Below are 12,123 nucleotides of genomic sequence, written 5' to 3'. Positions count from 1 at the left end.
GGTGTGACTGGTACTGAGCTGGATTCTCATTAGCTCAGGGCCCCTACAAAGGAAGGGTTTGCAATGTTCAGCTGCTTCTCTGCCTAATTAATGAGCTGCTGGAGGCAGAGAAGGCAGGTGGGTGCGGGAGCCTGTCCCAGGCTCTGTGACCTCCCCTGGGTGTGGGTCCAGGCAGCCAGGACTGCGGGGAGTGGAGCCCATCCCTGGAGCTTGCTACAGGCCAGGCCATGCAGCCTGGCTTGTGGGGACCCCTTTCCTAATACTAGAGGCTAGACTTCCTGTGCCTTACTAACCTACTTTGGAAGTGGACAGTGGTCCCTCGTGGCTGGAGCAGCAGCTTTTCTTGCTAAGAAGTCGTTTCCTTTAGGCGAGTCCCCAGAGGACCCCATCAGGGGGTGCTCTCTGCCAGGTGCTGGCAGGACCCACTCAGTGGTGCGTCCAGGCACCTGGTGAGGGGTCCCTGCACTGTGGGGCTTTGTGCTGCAAATTCTCTGCTCTCCCTACTGACCTTCCATTCTCTGGAGGATTTGTTTTTGGAAAGGATGAACGTGTAAAAATTTCAGAGTGCCCCACTCTCTGGAGTGCCCCACTCTGCCCCCATATTCTGTGAGGCGGGGGTTGTCCTGTATTTTGAAGCTATAACTCAGTATCAGAGTAGAGCCCCTGGCCATTGCGACAGTGCATTAAGAAGGGTTCCTTTCCACCTCTGTCCAGGAGTCTCCTGAGGGTGCCCCTGGGCCTCTGAGGCTTATGGGCTCTGTTGTTCTGAGAGGAAAGAGTTTCTGACTCTCCCATGAGAGGGTGCTGGGGGCAGCAGGACAATTCCCGGGAAGTTGCTCCCTGCGTGGAGGGTTTGTGAGGGTTACCTGACAGCCCTCACAGAGCCTCAGTGTTTATTTACCTTGAAGCAGACACACGTGTCGGTGTTGCGGAAGGCAGAGTCCTATGTCGCAGGATGGGAGGACGTGGGCTGGGGGCTGGGTGTGCAGGGTGGAGGCACAGGTATCTTCAGAAATGGAGTGGTGGTGTCCGAGTGTTTATGCAGCCCTCTGGGGTCCCCGGGGGTCCTCTTTATCCATCCTGACAAGGTGCTTCTACCGCTGTGTTCAAGCCCCTTGTTGCCTTCTCTGTTTGGAAGGTCAGGACTTGAGAGGCCTCATTGTCTTGGCCGAGAGGCCCTTGGCCCCTTGGGGTCAATTGGTGAAAGGCGTGGGGAGGTTGGCGGCCAACCCTGGTTCCCAGGGGGAGGGGCAGGAGCTGCTCCTGGCTGGGCAGGCTGCAGGCTCAGGTCTTCTCTCCTCCCAGCAGAGCTGTCCAGCAGGAGGGAGGGAGCACACAGGCGGGTGGACAATTGGGACTTGTTGTCTGGGGACTGGTGGGAAAGAGCTGTTTAAATAGCCATTTCCACGAATCTGTTTTTTTCAGAAATGAAGAATGGGGGCCCAGGGAGCCGTTTTTCCACACTTCCCCTTTTGTGTGGAGATGCAGGCCACCCCGTGGCTAATCCGTCCCCCTCTGGCCAGTCTGTCTTCCAGTGTTTTCGAAGATGAATAGGGCTGTGACGCGAGAGAGGCGAATTGTGGTCTGTAATTGCAGGCTGGGTTGTGCGATCTTTGTATGAGCAGGTCCTGCAACTGTGCCAGGCCTGGCCCGGGCAGCCACAGGACTGGGGAGGAAGCAAGCCCATAATTAGGGTCTGGACCCTTAGGACACTGGCCCTCCTCTGGGAGGGGAAAGCCACCTTTGCCGTCTTGATGGAGTGTGCAGATGCTGTGTGTTTGAACTTCAGGTAGAGCCGGGGGTGGGGGCAGAGTGGAGTCTTCGGGACCTGATTCAGGGTCCAGCTGCTTCATTAGGGAGCGGGGGAGAAGGGCAGAAGGAAGCCGGTCTTCAATCTCCTCAATTATGTTTGTTCTTATGACATGAAGTTAAGGAAATAACTAGAATGCTAAAAAATATTTTTCATCTCCCTTTTCCAAAGACTTTGCAATATTTCTCTTAAAGTCTTTGAATCACTTGGACAACACTACAACACAGGGTAGCAGGCTTTAGTGTGGATTCCTGATGTAACAGGAAGGACGGAAAAATACTACCAAGGGACCAAGGGCAGGGAGGGCTGAAGCCGGGCAGTGTAGCCAGCACAGCGGCAGAGGTTTCAGGCTTTGGGTCCCAAAGGAAACACCAGAAGGCCAGGAAATCATTCGGCCATCCTTTCTGAACTGAAGGGAGAGTTCCATGCTTTTTCCCTTTAGATGTGGATTTGCCGTTGACTCTCTGTAAATCCTTTGGTGGCGGGGGAGTGTTGGGAGGGTTGAGCCTGATGTTTAAAAGCTTCTTTTGCGGGTTAATATTGAGAACTTGTTGGAGGGATTAGCGTCTGTGTATGGTTGCCCCAGTATACCATGCTGGAGCCTCGATCCCAGGGGCACTGTCGGAGCTGCCTGGCAGGCCTGTCTCCAGCAGCGCTCCGAGGGCAGCCACTGACAGAATAGCAGGAGTTGGCTCTCATTTATTTATTAGCTGGTTATTGTGAAAGTGAAGCATCATTCTGCAAACCCAGGTGGTCCGTGAGAAAGGGCACCTGTAACACCATAAAGGCATTTAATGACATTGTGTTAATTATTGTGGCCTGTGCAGTAATTCTTAATTGAGGCAGTCTTTACAATATCAGCAGCCAGCGCAGGGCATCCGCATATCTGCGGTCTCAATCAGTTTAGTTTTTAAAAGGTGGAAAGAGAACTTAGGATACACAGCTCAGCTCCTGGACCCAAGAGTCCGTCTGAATTATTTGTTGAATGCCGAATACGTATCCAGTTACACACACATGTCTGTGTCTCAGAGACATGAGAGAGGGGCTCGTGGGTGGTCCTTTATGGGTTGTGCAAGGGGTGAGGGCTTGGTAAACCCTGAGGTTTCCAGACTTGGTACGGGCCGGACACAGCACCCAGCTTCCTCTCAGATAGCATGGGATTGGTTGGGGTGGGGGGCTTACTGCTCCGGTGTGTGGGTAGTGTGGGGAGGGCTTCAGCTCAAAGCTCTCCAAACTCTCCAAGATGTGCCTGTGCACCTTCCCCTACTTGGGTGTGGGACTGCAGGGCCCTGAGCCTGGAGCCTGGCTGTGGAGGGGCCCTCAGCTTTGTCCAGGGGCCCCAGAGTCTGCATCGGCCCGACTCCTGGGTGCAGCATTTTCATGGCACAGGTGCTCTGTGAGGTGTGCAAGGGAAAGACTGGACTCAGGTGCATCAGTGTTAACATCGCCTGGCGAGAGCCCATTACCGACCACCTCTCTCACAGACTGCCTCTCCCCTGACACGCCTCTCTCACAGACTGCCTCTCCCCTGACACGCCAGCAGAATCTATTTGCAAGGGCAGGTAAGTGTGAATGGCTGCAGGGGAGGGGTGGAGTTGAAAAGGCATTAAAAATACCCAGCTCCTCTAATGTCACTTACAAGTGTTTCTTGTGTAGCACAGAATCTAAGTAAAACCCACACTCACTGTGATGGGGCTCTCATCTGAGTGTCTGGCAACAGCGAGAGCTCAAACATAGAAGGACAGGGATGAGGTGACTTCACAGGTGTGAGATGGTCCACTGCAGCCTTGCTGGGAGCCCTGCAAGGCTGGGCTGCGGTGTCCAGCCACACTGCACACACGGGAGGGCCTGGATGGGACCAGTCTTCCCCGCCAGCATCTTTAGAAACATATCGGTCTCTGATCTTGCTCCCACCCTAGGCACGGAGTTGGAGAGCTGGGCATAGGAGAGGGATTTTAGCCGTTGCTCAGTGGTGAGTTTTGTCTGTCGTTGGGCCTGCCACAATGTGCTGGGTGCCCAGTAGGAGAGGACAGTCAGGGCCATATCCCCTGCTCTGGTGGGGCACTGGCTGCAGATTTATCCGGGAGCTCATGGGCCTGGAGAAGTAGAGCTCGGGCCTGTCTTCTCGGAAAGGTTCGCTGTTGATATTTGTGCGTACATGTGCATGTTTGTGTGTATACACACATGACTTTGTGTAACATTCGTAGGCGTTCATATAGCTGTGAATAACATACTTAAACATGTAAAATACGGCATGTAAACAGGTAAAAAACACTGTGAACTTAGCAGTGAGGGAGCAGAGAGGGCAGGTGACCTGTGCCTGGGTGGGGAGAAGGGGGCCAGGCCCTTCTTATTTGTATGTAAACAGAAGGAGGGTGGACTCTGGTGCGGACAGAGAACGGAAATGTGCAGCCATGCACCTGCTCGTGACGCCAGGGTCAGTTCCCAGGCATGCCTGTGGGGTCAGTTCCCAGCCGCTGCCCTCCTGCTGCAGGGTCCACCTCCTCCCCAGGGCACCTCTTCTCTTCCACCTGTGACCTGGACCCCACCTGTCAGCCATCCGGGCTCTGTGAGGGACCCAGACACTACACACGCACCTCACCATGCACACCACGTCCCACCACATACCATACCTACCATACCACACCACCACACACCACATCACACCACGTACCTACTATACCACACACACCACCACATACCTCACAACACACCACACACACCACCACATACCTCACAACACACCACACACACATCACACCACACACACCACACACACCACGTACCTACTATACCACACACACCACATACCTCACAACACACCACACACACATCACACCACACACACCACGTACCTACTATAGCACACACACCACCACATACCTCACAACACACCACACACACATCACACCACACACACCACGTACCTACTATAGCACACACACCACCACATACCTCACAACACACCACACACCTCACACCACATACCTCACAACACACCACACACAACACACCACATACCTCACAACACACCACACACAACACACCGCACACACATCACACCACATACCTCACAACACACCACACACACATCATACCACACATAACCACATACCTACCATATCACAGCACACACACAACGCACACAACACAAACACACCACACATCACTCCACATACACAACATACCATACACATTACACATACACACTACACACTGTCACATGCACACCAGACACACCCTGCACCTACACAGAGACACACAGATAAACAAGACGTTCATGCACTACACACATCACACAGAGCGACACATTTCCCCCCGTACACTGGGACACGCACTGCACACCACGTACCACACTCACCACACTCCAGTGACAGTGTGCTGTCACTACATCCGACATAGAGACACATGTGTCACACACGCAACCCACATCCATCCCCCCGACCACATACCCACATTACACACCACACAGGTTCACCCGGCAGCAGCACACAGCACACGTGCGCCCCACCACCCACACCACACACCACAACACCACACACATCTCACACAGACACACATGCAAACACGCACACGGTGCAGACACCCCACACGTGAACGTGAACACACACCACACAGAGACCTCACGTAGACCACCTACGGCCCTGACACGCCAGATGCCAACCTCAGCCCTGCCGGGCCACAGCCCCGTCCCACCCAGCCGCTCTGCACACCTCACGTGACTGCCCCTCGTCCAGAAGAAGGGCCATTGTCCTCTGCTCACAGGCGGAACACATGTGGCCCAGTAAGGTCAGAGCATGGCCCACGGCCCCAAGGACAGTGAGACGCACACCTCCCCATGGGCTCACGCTGGTGTTGTCTATGTGACCTGGGGCAGGGGCCACGGGGCATCGCTTCCTACCTCAGGTCACAGCTTACACATTCCTGTCCTGCACACCTTGCGCTAGGCCAGAGCGTCACACCCACTGTGCACATGATCTTCAGGACAAGTGAGCCTGGTGGCAGTGAAGGATCAGGCTAAGCCCTGGACCTCCGAGACCCTCAGTCTCTTCCTCCAGGAAAGGCAAAGGCTTAGGTTAGCCACATGGGCCCCTGACTGTTGCCCCTTTGCTGTGCGTTCGGCACCTGGGAGCGGACACCCCTTTTGTCAGGTCCGCCTGTGGGCACATAACTGCCCCCTCGGTTGCCAGACAGGTAGGTAGGTGCTCACACGGTGGAGACTCCCGAGTAGGGCTCCACACAAGTGGCCAGCCCCTATCTGGACTGACTGAGGGAGCCTGCAGTGGTGCTGACCACTGGAATGGAGCTGGAGCTCAGGGACCCTTCTAGGCCCAGCGCTCACCCTCTCACCCTCTGCCCTGAGGAGCCGGCTGTGTCTTCACTGCCAGTGGACTTGCTAGGAGGGGGACCTGGCATCAGTTCCTGGAGGGGGTGGCTCCAGAAAGGAGCACACGTGTGCCCTGATAGCACAGTGGTGGGCCAGGTGGCCGGGACATTGCACTTCCCAGCCTGGGCCGACAGCCAGCGATGCCCGGAGGATCCCCCTCTCTAAGTGGACCTGGTGAGCCACTGAAGGGAGCTGTGGGTGTTTCCAGGTGGTTACTAAGTTGCTCAATGCTGAGACCATGGGGGCTTCAGGGACAGAGGGGAGGTTGGCACCATCAGAGTGTAAGACAGTGGGTACTCCCCCTTCCCCAGCCGTCACCTTGTGTAAATCCCAGGAGTGGCCCCTCTGGACACAGGCCTGTCATCACTGGGGAGGAGGAGCCCCTGTGTGCAGGTGACGAGGTCTGAAATCTCCTCCAGGAAAGTTTGCCTCTCACTGGGGCTGGCGCCTTTGAAGTCCAGTCCAGACTCTTCCATGCACAGCTGGTAACCTTGACAATGCCGATGGTGATGTCTAGATGCTGCTTTGAGCTCCTGGCCTCTTTGTGCAGAGGGTGTGCAGTGTTGCCAAAGTGGGAAGTGGGACCTGCCCCACATGCCCTGACCCCCGACCACCTCAGAGGCCTTCCCAGGCCCCTCCACACCACGTCCAAGTCCCTGTCCGGCACTGATGCCCCCTATTCTTGGGGAAAAGCCGCCCACAGACTCAGACGCAGGGTGCTCTGGAGGACGGGGTGGCCCTGGTTGTGGCTGGTCCCCCAGCCTGCTCTCAGCTCATTCACTTGGTGGTGTCTCAAGTGGCCGATGGACTCTTGGCTGTGTCTGGCTCTGCTGAGGTGGCCAGCAGCTGGGATGCACCTCCAGGTTGTCAGGGCCCATCCCATGTGGGGACGGCAGGCAGCTGGCCTCACCCTGGCCCCTCGTCGGGGTCACAGCCAGATGTGGGGTTGCAGCGGTGGCTCCTCGTTTGCTTTTCCCCCTGTGCTTTGTGGGGATGCAGGTCACCTCAGAATGTGGAGGCCAGTTGTGACCACAACGGTGCTCCCTGGACAGGTCCTCTCCGTCCTCCCGAATCTGGCGTGGTCTCTGTGTGGAGATCTGATGTCTGCCTGCGCATCCCTGTGTCTCTGGGTGTGCATGTCCAGGGTCCTTGCAGGCCTTTGTGTGGGCAGAGGGACCCTCAGCAGCCCTGGTGCCTTGGTGCCATCCCATCGGGCACACTGGGGACTGCTGGCAGGGCAGGTGTGGGCTGCAGGGGCATTTGGGGGAATCAGGGTGGCAGCAGCTCTGACCTTGCACTTTGCCAAGGTTCCATGGACTCCTGGTATGTGGCGTGGAGCCTCAGAGGGTCCTGAGGTGGCTGGTGTCCCAGAAGTGGGGACACCCACTTGACTAATTGGGCCTTCGTGTGCTTTGGATGGAGCCCCGAGATTCAGGGATACAGTGGCCCCTGCCTTCTCATACCCCTTCCACCCTCTACACTAGCATATCCCAAACAGCCTCTGCCTTTCCTTCTTTTTTACTTTTAAAAGCAAATCAGGGCATTCAGAGGTCTCAAGCTCAGGGTTTCCACCTGGCGGCAGCTGTCACCTCATCTCAGGGCCCTGTGAGCATCTAAGTAGGTCTGAGCCATTCCAGGGGAATTTCTGCATCTTTCCCTGGTGGGCTGTCTGCAGAGGAGGGGTGGGTGCCAGGAGCCTCCTCGGGCCAGGCTCTGAGTGTGCATAGTGGGGGGCTCAGTGGGAACTGGGGAGACTGGATGCTCCTGTGGGGCCAGCTGTGCACAGGTGAGCTTGCCAGGTGACTGCAGTGATGCCTCTTGGCTGTCCCCTCCGCTGCTCCTCAGTCCACCTGTGCAGAGCGTGGGTTGTCCGATGACCTTACCATTGAGGAAACTCCAGGACATAGGTGCATCATCCTGGCCAGGGCCCAGGCCCTCTGCTGACCTTGCTCCCAGGAGGGCTGCGGCTGCTCCACCTGCAGAGGTCCCCTGCTGTGCTGGGGTGTGCTCGAAGTGGGAGAAGGTCTGGGGGGCCTCCGGAGGGTGCCCCATCCTCTAAGTTCACAGACACAAAGGGCATCCATGTGGACTGAGGCTGGTGACCTTGGGCACCGGGGCTGGATTCTGGGCCGGGGTCTTTGCCCTCACACCAAGGACCGACAGGGGAAGAGGGGGCTGTGGTTCCCCCTACCCCGTCCTCCCAAGGCCTTCCTGGCTCAGGCAGGACAGGGCCTATGGTTCTAGAAGGCTTTCGATGCAGGGCAGCCTAGTGCCCTCCGGAACCTGCAGAGACCCATCCCCGGACTGTCCTTCTGGACTGTGTGGTCCCCATCTGGGTCCCATGTGCTCTTCCCTGATATATTTAGAAGAGGTCACACAGCTTTTAAAATACACATTCTTTTCAAACCAGCTTTGCCTTGGAGAAGGTGGATTTTATTAGCCAATTACCTTTGTCCTCCGATTACCAAAGCAGCTGAGCAGGCCTCTGTAATTCGCTTCACTGGTGAGAGAGCCCAGACCTTGCTTATAAATAACTCCGTGCCTTGCAGAACCACAGCATCCATCTCAGACCCTCCCGTCTCTAGGGGACACCTGTGCGGTGGTGGCTCCTGGCTCCTGCCCACTGGTTGCAGCCTTGGCAAACACGCCAGCCTCAGTTTGGAAGGCACATGCTGAGTGCCTGCTGTGTGCTGGGGGTAGGCAACAGGGGCTGACTGGTCAGAGAGCTGGTGGCTCCATGGGTGAAAAGGAAGAATGAAGGCTGGGTCTGCACCTGTGAGGACTGCACACCTGTGGGCCCGCGAGTCCCCTCGCTGGGAACAAGGACCTTTGCAGATGTAATCACGGTGAAGATTTCAAGACGAGATCAGCCTTAGGTGCACCCAGAACCCAAGGACGAGTCCTTGGAAAGGCAGAGAACAGAAACACAGGATGAGGCCACAGACAGATGGAGGCGGACGCAGCGCTGCGGCCACGAGACCAGGCTGCCTGGAGCCCCCCGGAGCTGGGCAGACCAGGAACGCCCTCCCTCAGAGCCCTGGACCCTGCTGACATCAACTTAGAGTTCAGGCTTCCTGAGCTGCGAGGGAACGCCTGTCTGTTGTATTCAGCTACGGGTTTGTGGTGTTTGTCACCACAGCTTCAGGCACCAAATACAAGGCACACAAACCATGGGGCAAGCTTGCCACGAGGGGTCTCGCCCTGCGTGTGCATGGGGTCCCCAGGTGGTGGGTCTCAGCCGTCCCAGTGAGGCCTGCCGTGGCAGGTGTACTGTCAGCAGGACACAGGGGGTTCTTTGTTATTGGGCAGGTTGAAGGCCAGGCAGAGACAACCCTTGAGTTGAGGCTTAGGGCAGAAGCTGGTGAAATTTCTCCAGAGGTCAGGACTGGGGAAGACTGCCCAGAAGTTCTTTAAGTTCCTTCTCCCATAAATCAGCATTTCCCCACACCAGGGCACGCACAGCCTGGGCCGGCAAGATGGCTTTATGTGTGATGCGTTTGGGCATTTGTTATTTTAATGGCTGTGGATCTGCTTTTACAGCTCCCTTCTATTTATGGAAGAGGCACTGGCTTTCCATTTACGGGTGATGGAAAGGTTCTTTTCAGTGGTAAGGTGATACGCGGACATGGTGAAGTCCTGGGGGAGTCACAGGGTGGCCTGGGACTGGTCACCTGTGTCATCTCCACGCAGGTTAGCTTAGCACCTGCAGCCCAGACTGGGGAAGCCTGGGTCCCGGTGCCTTCAGGAGCCCACGGGCTCACCACATCTGAAGCTCGTTTTCCTGTTTGATTTTTAAGTAGAAAGTTGTGAAAACCAGAGTGACATTTGTGGCAGCCTCCTTGCGGCCTTTTGATTCCAGCTGGAATGGGCTGTGGCCACCTGGACAGTTCGTGGGCTTCTTATTAGAGAGCGTTTCATGCCTACCCCTTCAGTCCTGAGTGACTCCTAACGCGTTAGTTCACTTCAGTTGAAACTCACGTGTTTCTCTTTTCTGCTGAGTTACAGGCTCAGTCCAAGAGTGCGCTGCAGAACTCTGAGTACTGAGTTATTCTGCCCTTGAGTGTGGGATGGCCGTGAGTGTTCCACAGGAAGCTTCTAGAACAGAGGCCTGTCCTCTGCGGACTGGCTGTGGGGGAGCAGTCAGGCAGGCCGCCCAAGGCCCCTCTGGGCCCGCTCTGCGGGTTCTGTAAATTGGGTGCTAAGAGCCTGAGGCTGTTTCCTGTTCTTGTCACATTGAGCTGAGGGAGGTGTCTGGTGTGACAATGAACAGCCCCAGGTCACGAGACTGGGTCTGAGCTGTGTTGCCCCAGACCCCGTCTGGCTGGTCTGTGTGTGTTGCCCTGCGCCCAATGAGGAGACCCCGTCTGGCTGCTATTGTTTCTTTTTTTCTGTGTCCACTTTTTTTTTAAAGAACTGTGGCTTCCTGGGAGGCCAGTTACAAAAAATGACAGAAAAGAAAAGCTTCCTGCAGATCCCCCAGACGCCCCTCCCCCAAGCTGTGCTTTCCCTGCCTGTGGAGAGGGGTGTGTGGTGGCCCTTGCCCTGGGGACACGGGTGGCACCAGGGAGGCAGGCAGCCGCTCCCACAGGCAGAGCTGTCTAGGCCGTGCGGTATTCTGGGACTCAGCTAGGTTCGGGGGCTGCAGGCTGCCCAGCATGTCCTGGCAGGACTCTCGAGTGTCTGACCCTCAGGGTGGGTGGGAAAAGGGGCACACGGATGCAGGGGACCCTTAGTGTGTTCCCAGCCCTGAGCTCATGCCTGTCAGCTGCTCACAGGTGTGCACACACCCTCTCTGACGGCTGCTCCCTGATGGGGGACACACAGGGCCCTCCTGTCCGTCTGGAAGCTGCCTCCACTGTCACCTGAGATGCAGAGTGTTGGGCCCCACCCCTCCAGGGTGGTGTCCATCTGAAAACAAGGTCAGCAGCCCAAGTGCCACACCCAGTGCTCAGGGTGGCTCTACGTGGCTGTTCATGGGAGTCCGTCCTGTTCCCGTCAGTTCCCTGCACCCTGCCTTTGGGGGCTGTTCAGCCCTTGGCTGTCGCGAGGCTTCTGCACAGGCCGAACTGAGAAGGGCTCTGCACTTCTGCAGCCTGCCGTGGGCCAGGTGCTCCATCTGTGTTTTACCGTGCTGGGCAGATAGCAGCATGGAGGGACAGAGGGACTCTCAGCGTGCGGCTGTGAGCCCCATGTCATGGATGCTACCACTCGTCACCAAGCCAGGGAGAGGGTTTCAGGTGGAGGCCCCTCTGCCTCCTGGATACAACTTGTCTGCTCAGAGCAACCCTCAGACCTCTGCCCCGTGAACATACCTTGGCTTGGTGCATCTTGGCACAGTGGCACTGCTGGGGCCGCAAGGGACTCTGTAGGTAAGCTGGGCCCCGAACAGGGCAGTTCAGGAAAGGTGTCTTTCCTTGAGCCTGTGAACTGGTGTTGGTGGCGAGACCTGAGTGTCACTTTGGAATCCGGGCCCTGAGCATCATTGAAACAGCCCACCCAAGTCTGAACCTGCAGCCCTCGACACCTTCCACCTGCTCAGGGGAAATGCAGCCTGAGCCTGGGAGAAGGGAGCACCACCACCAACAGCTTCAGCTCCAGGGGAGGCCGCCCGTCCCCTGGCTGGTGACCCCCTCCAGGTTCTTCTCTGGAGGCCCCAGGGAGGGTGTGATGGTGCCTTGTGGCTCCAGCTGGAGTTTACCAGAAGGGGATGTAGCTGACAGGTGGCAGCACAGGGGATGCCCTTGACATACGGCAAAGGCTGGGGAGACAGGTGTGTGTGTTGGACAGATCAGTGCGTGCCACCTGAAGCAGTGAAGGCCTTGCTGGGTGCAGTGGCTAGATCTGCTCTCTGGACTGAACCGAGCCCAGTTGAGGTTCTGTGGGGACCATCAAGAGGCCATGTAAATGTTCAGTGGACAGCCCATGG

At 56.8% G+C, this 12,123-nt stretch overlaps 1 protein-coding gene across 2 annotated transcripts in view; it reads left to right on the top strand.

Moving 5' to 3' along the window:
• TAFA5 (TAFA chemokine like family member 5) overlaps window positions 1–12,123 on the top strand; it is a 160,442-nt gene that overhangs the window by 71,469 nt on the left and 76,850 nt on the right. The window lies entirely within an intron of this gene.

Source organism: Nycticebus coucang, chromosome 3 (genome assembly GCF_027406575.1).
Source record: "Nycticebus coucang isolate mNycCou1 chromosome 3, mNycCou1.pri, whole genome shotgun sequence".
In the NCBI taxonomy this organism is placed as follows: domain Eukaryota; kingdom Metazoa; phylum Chordata; class Mammalia; order Primates; family Lorisidae; genus Nycticebus; species Nycticebus coucang.
The sequence above is the reverse complement of the archived record's forward strand: the minus strand, read 5'-3'. Positions and strand labels throughout refer to the sequence as shown.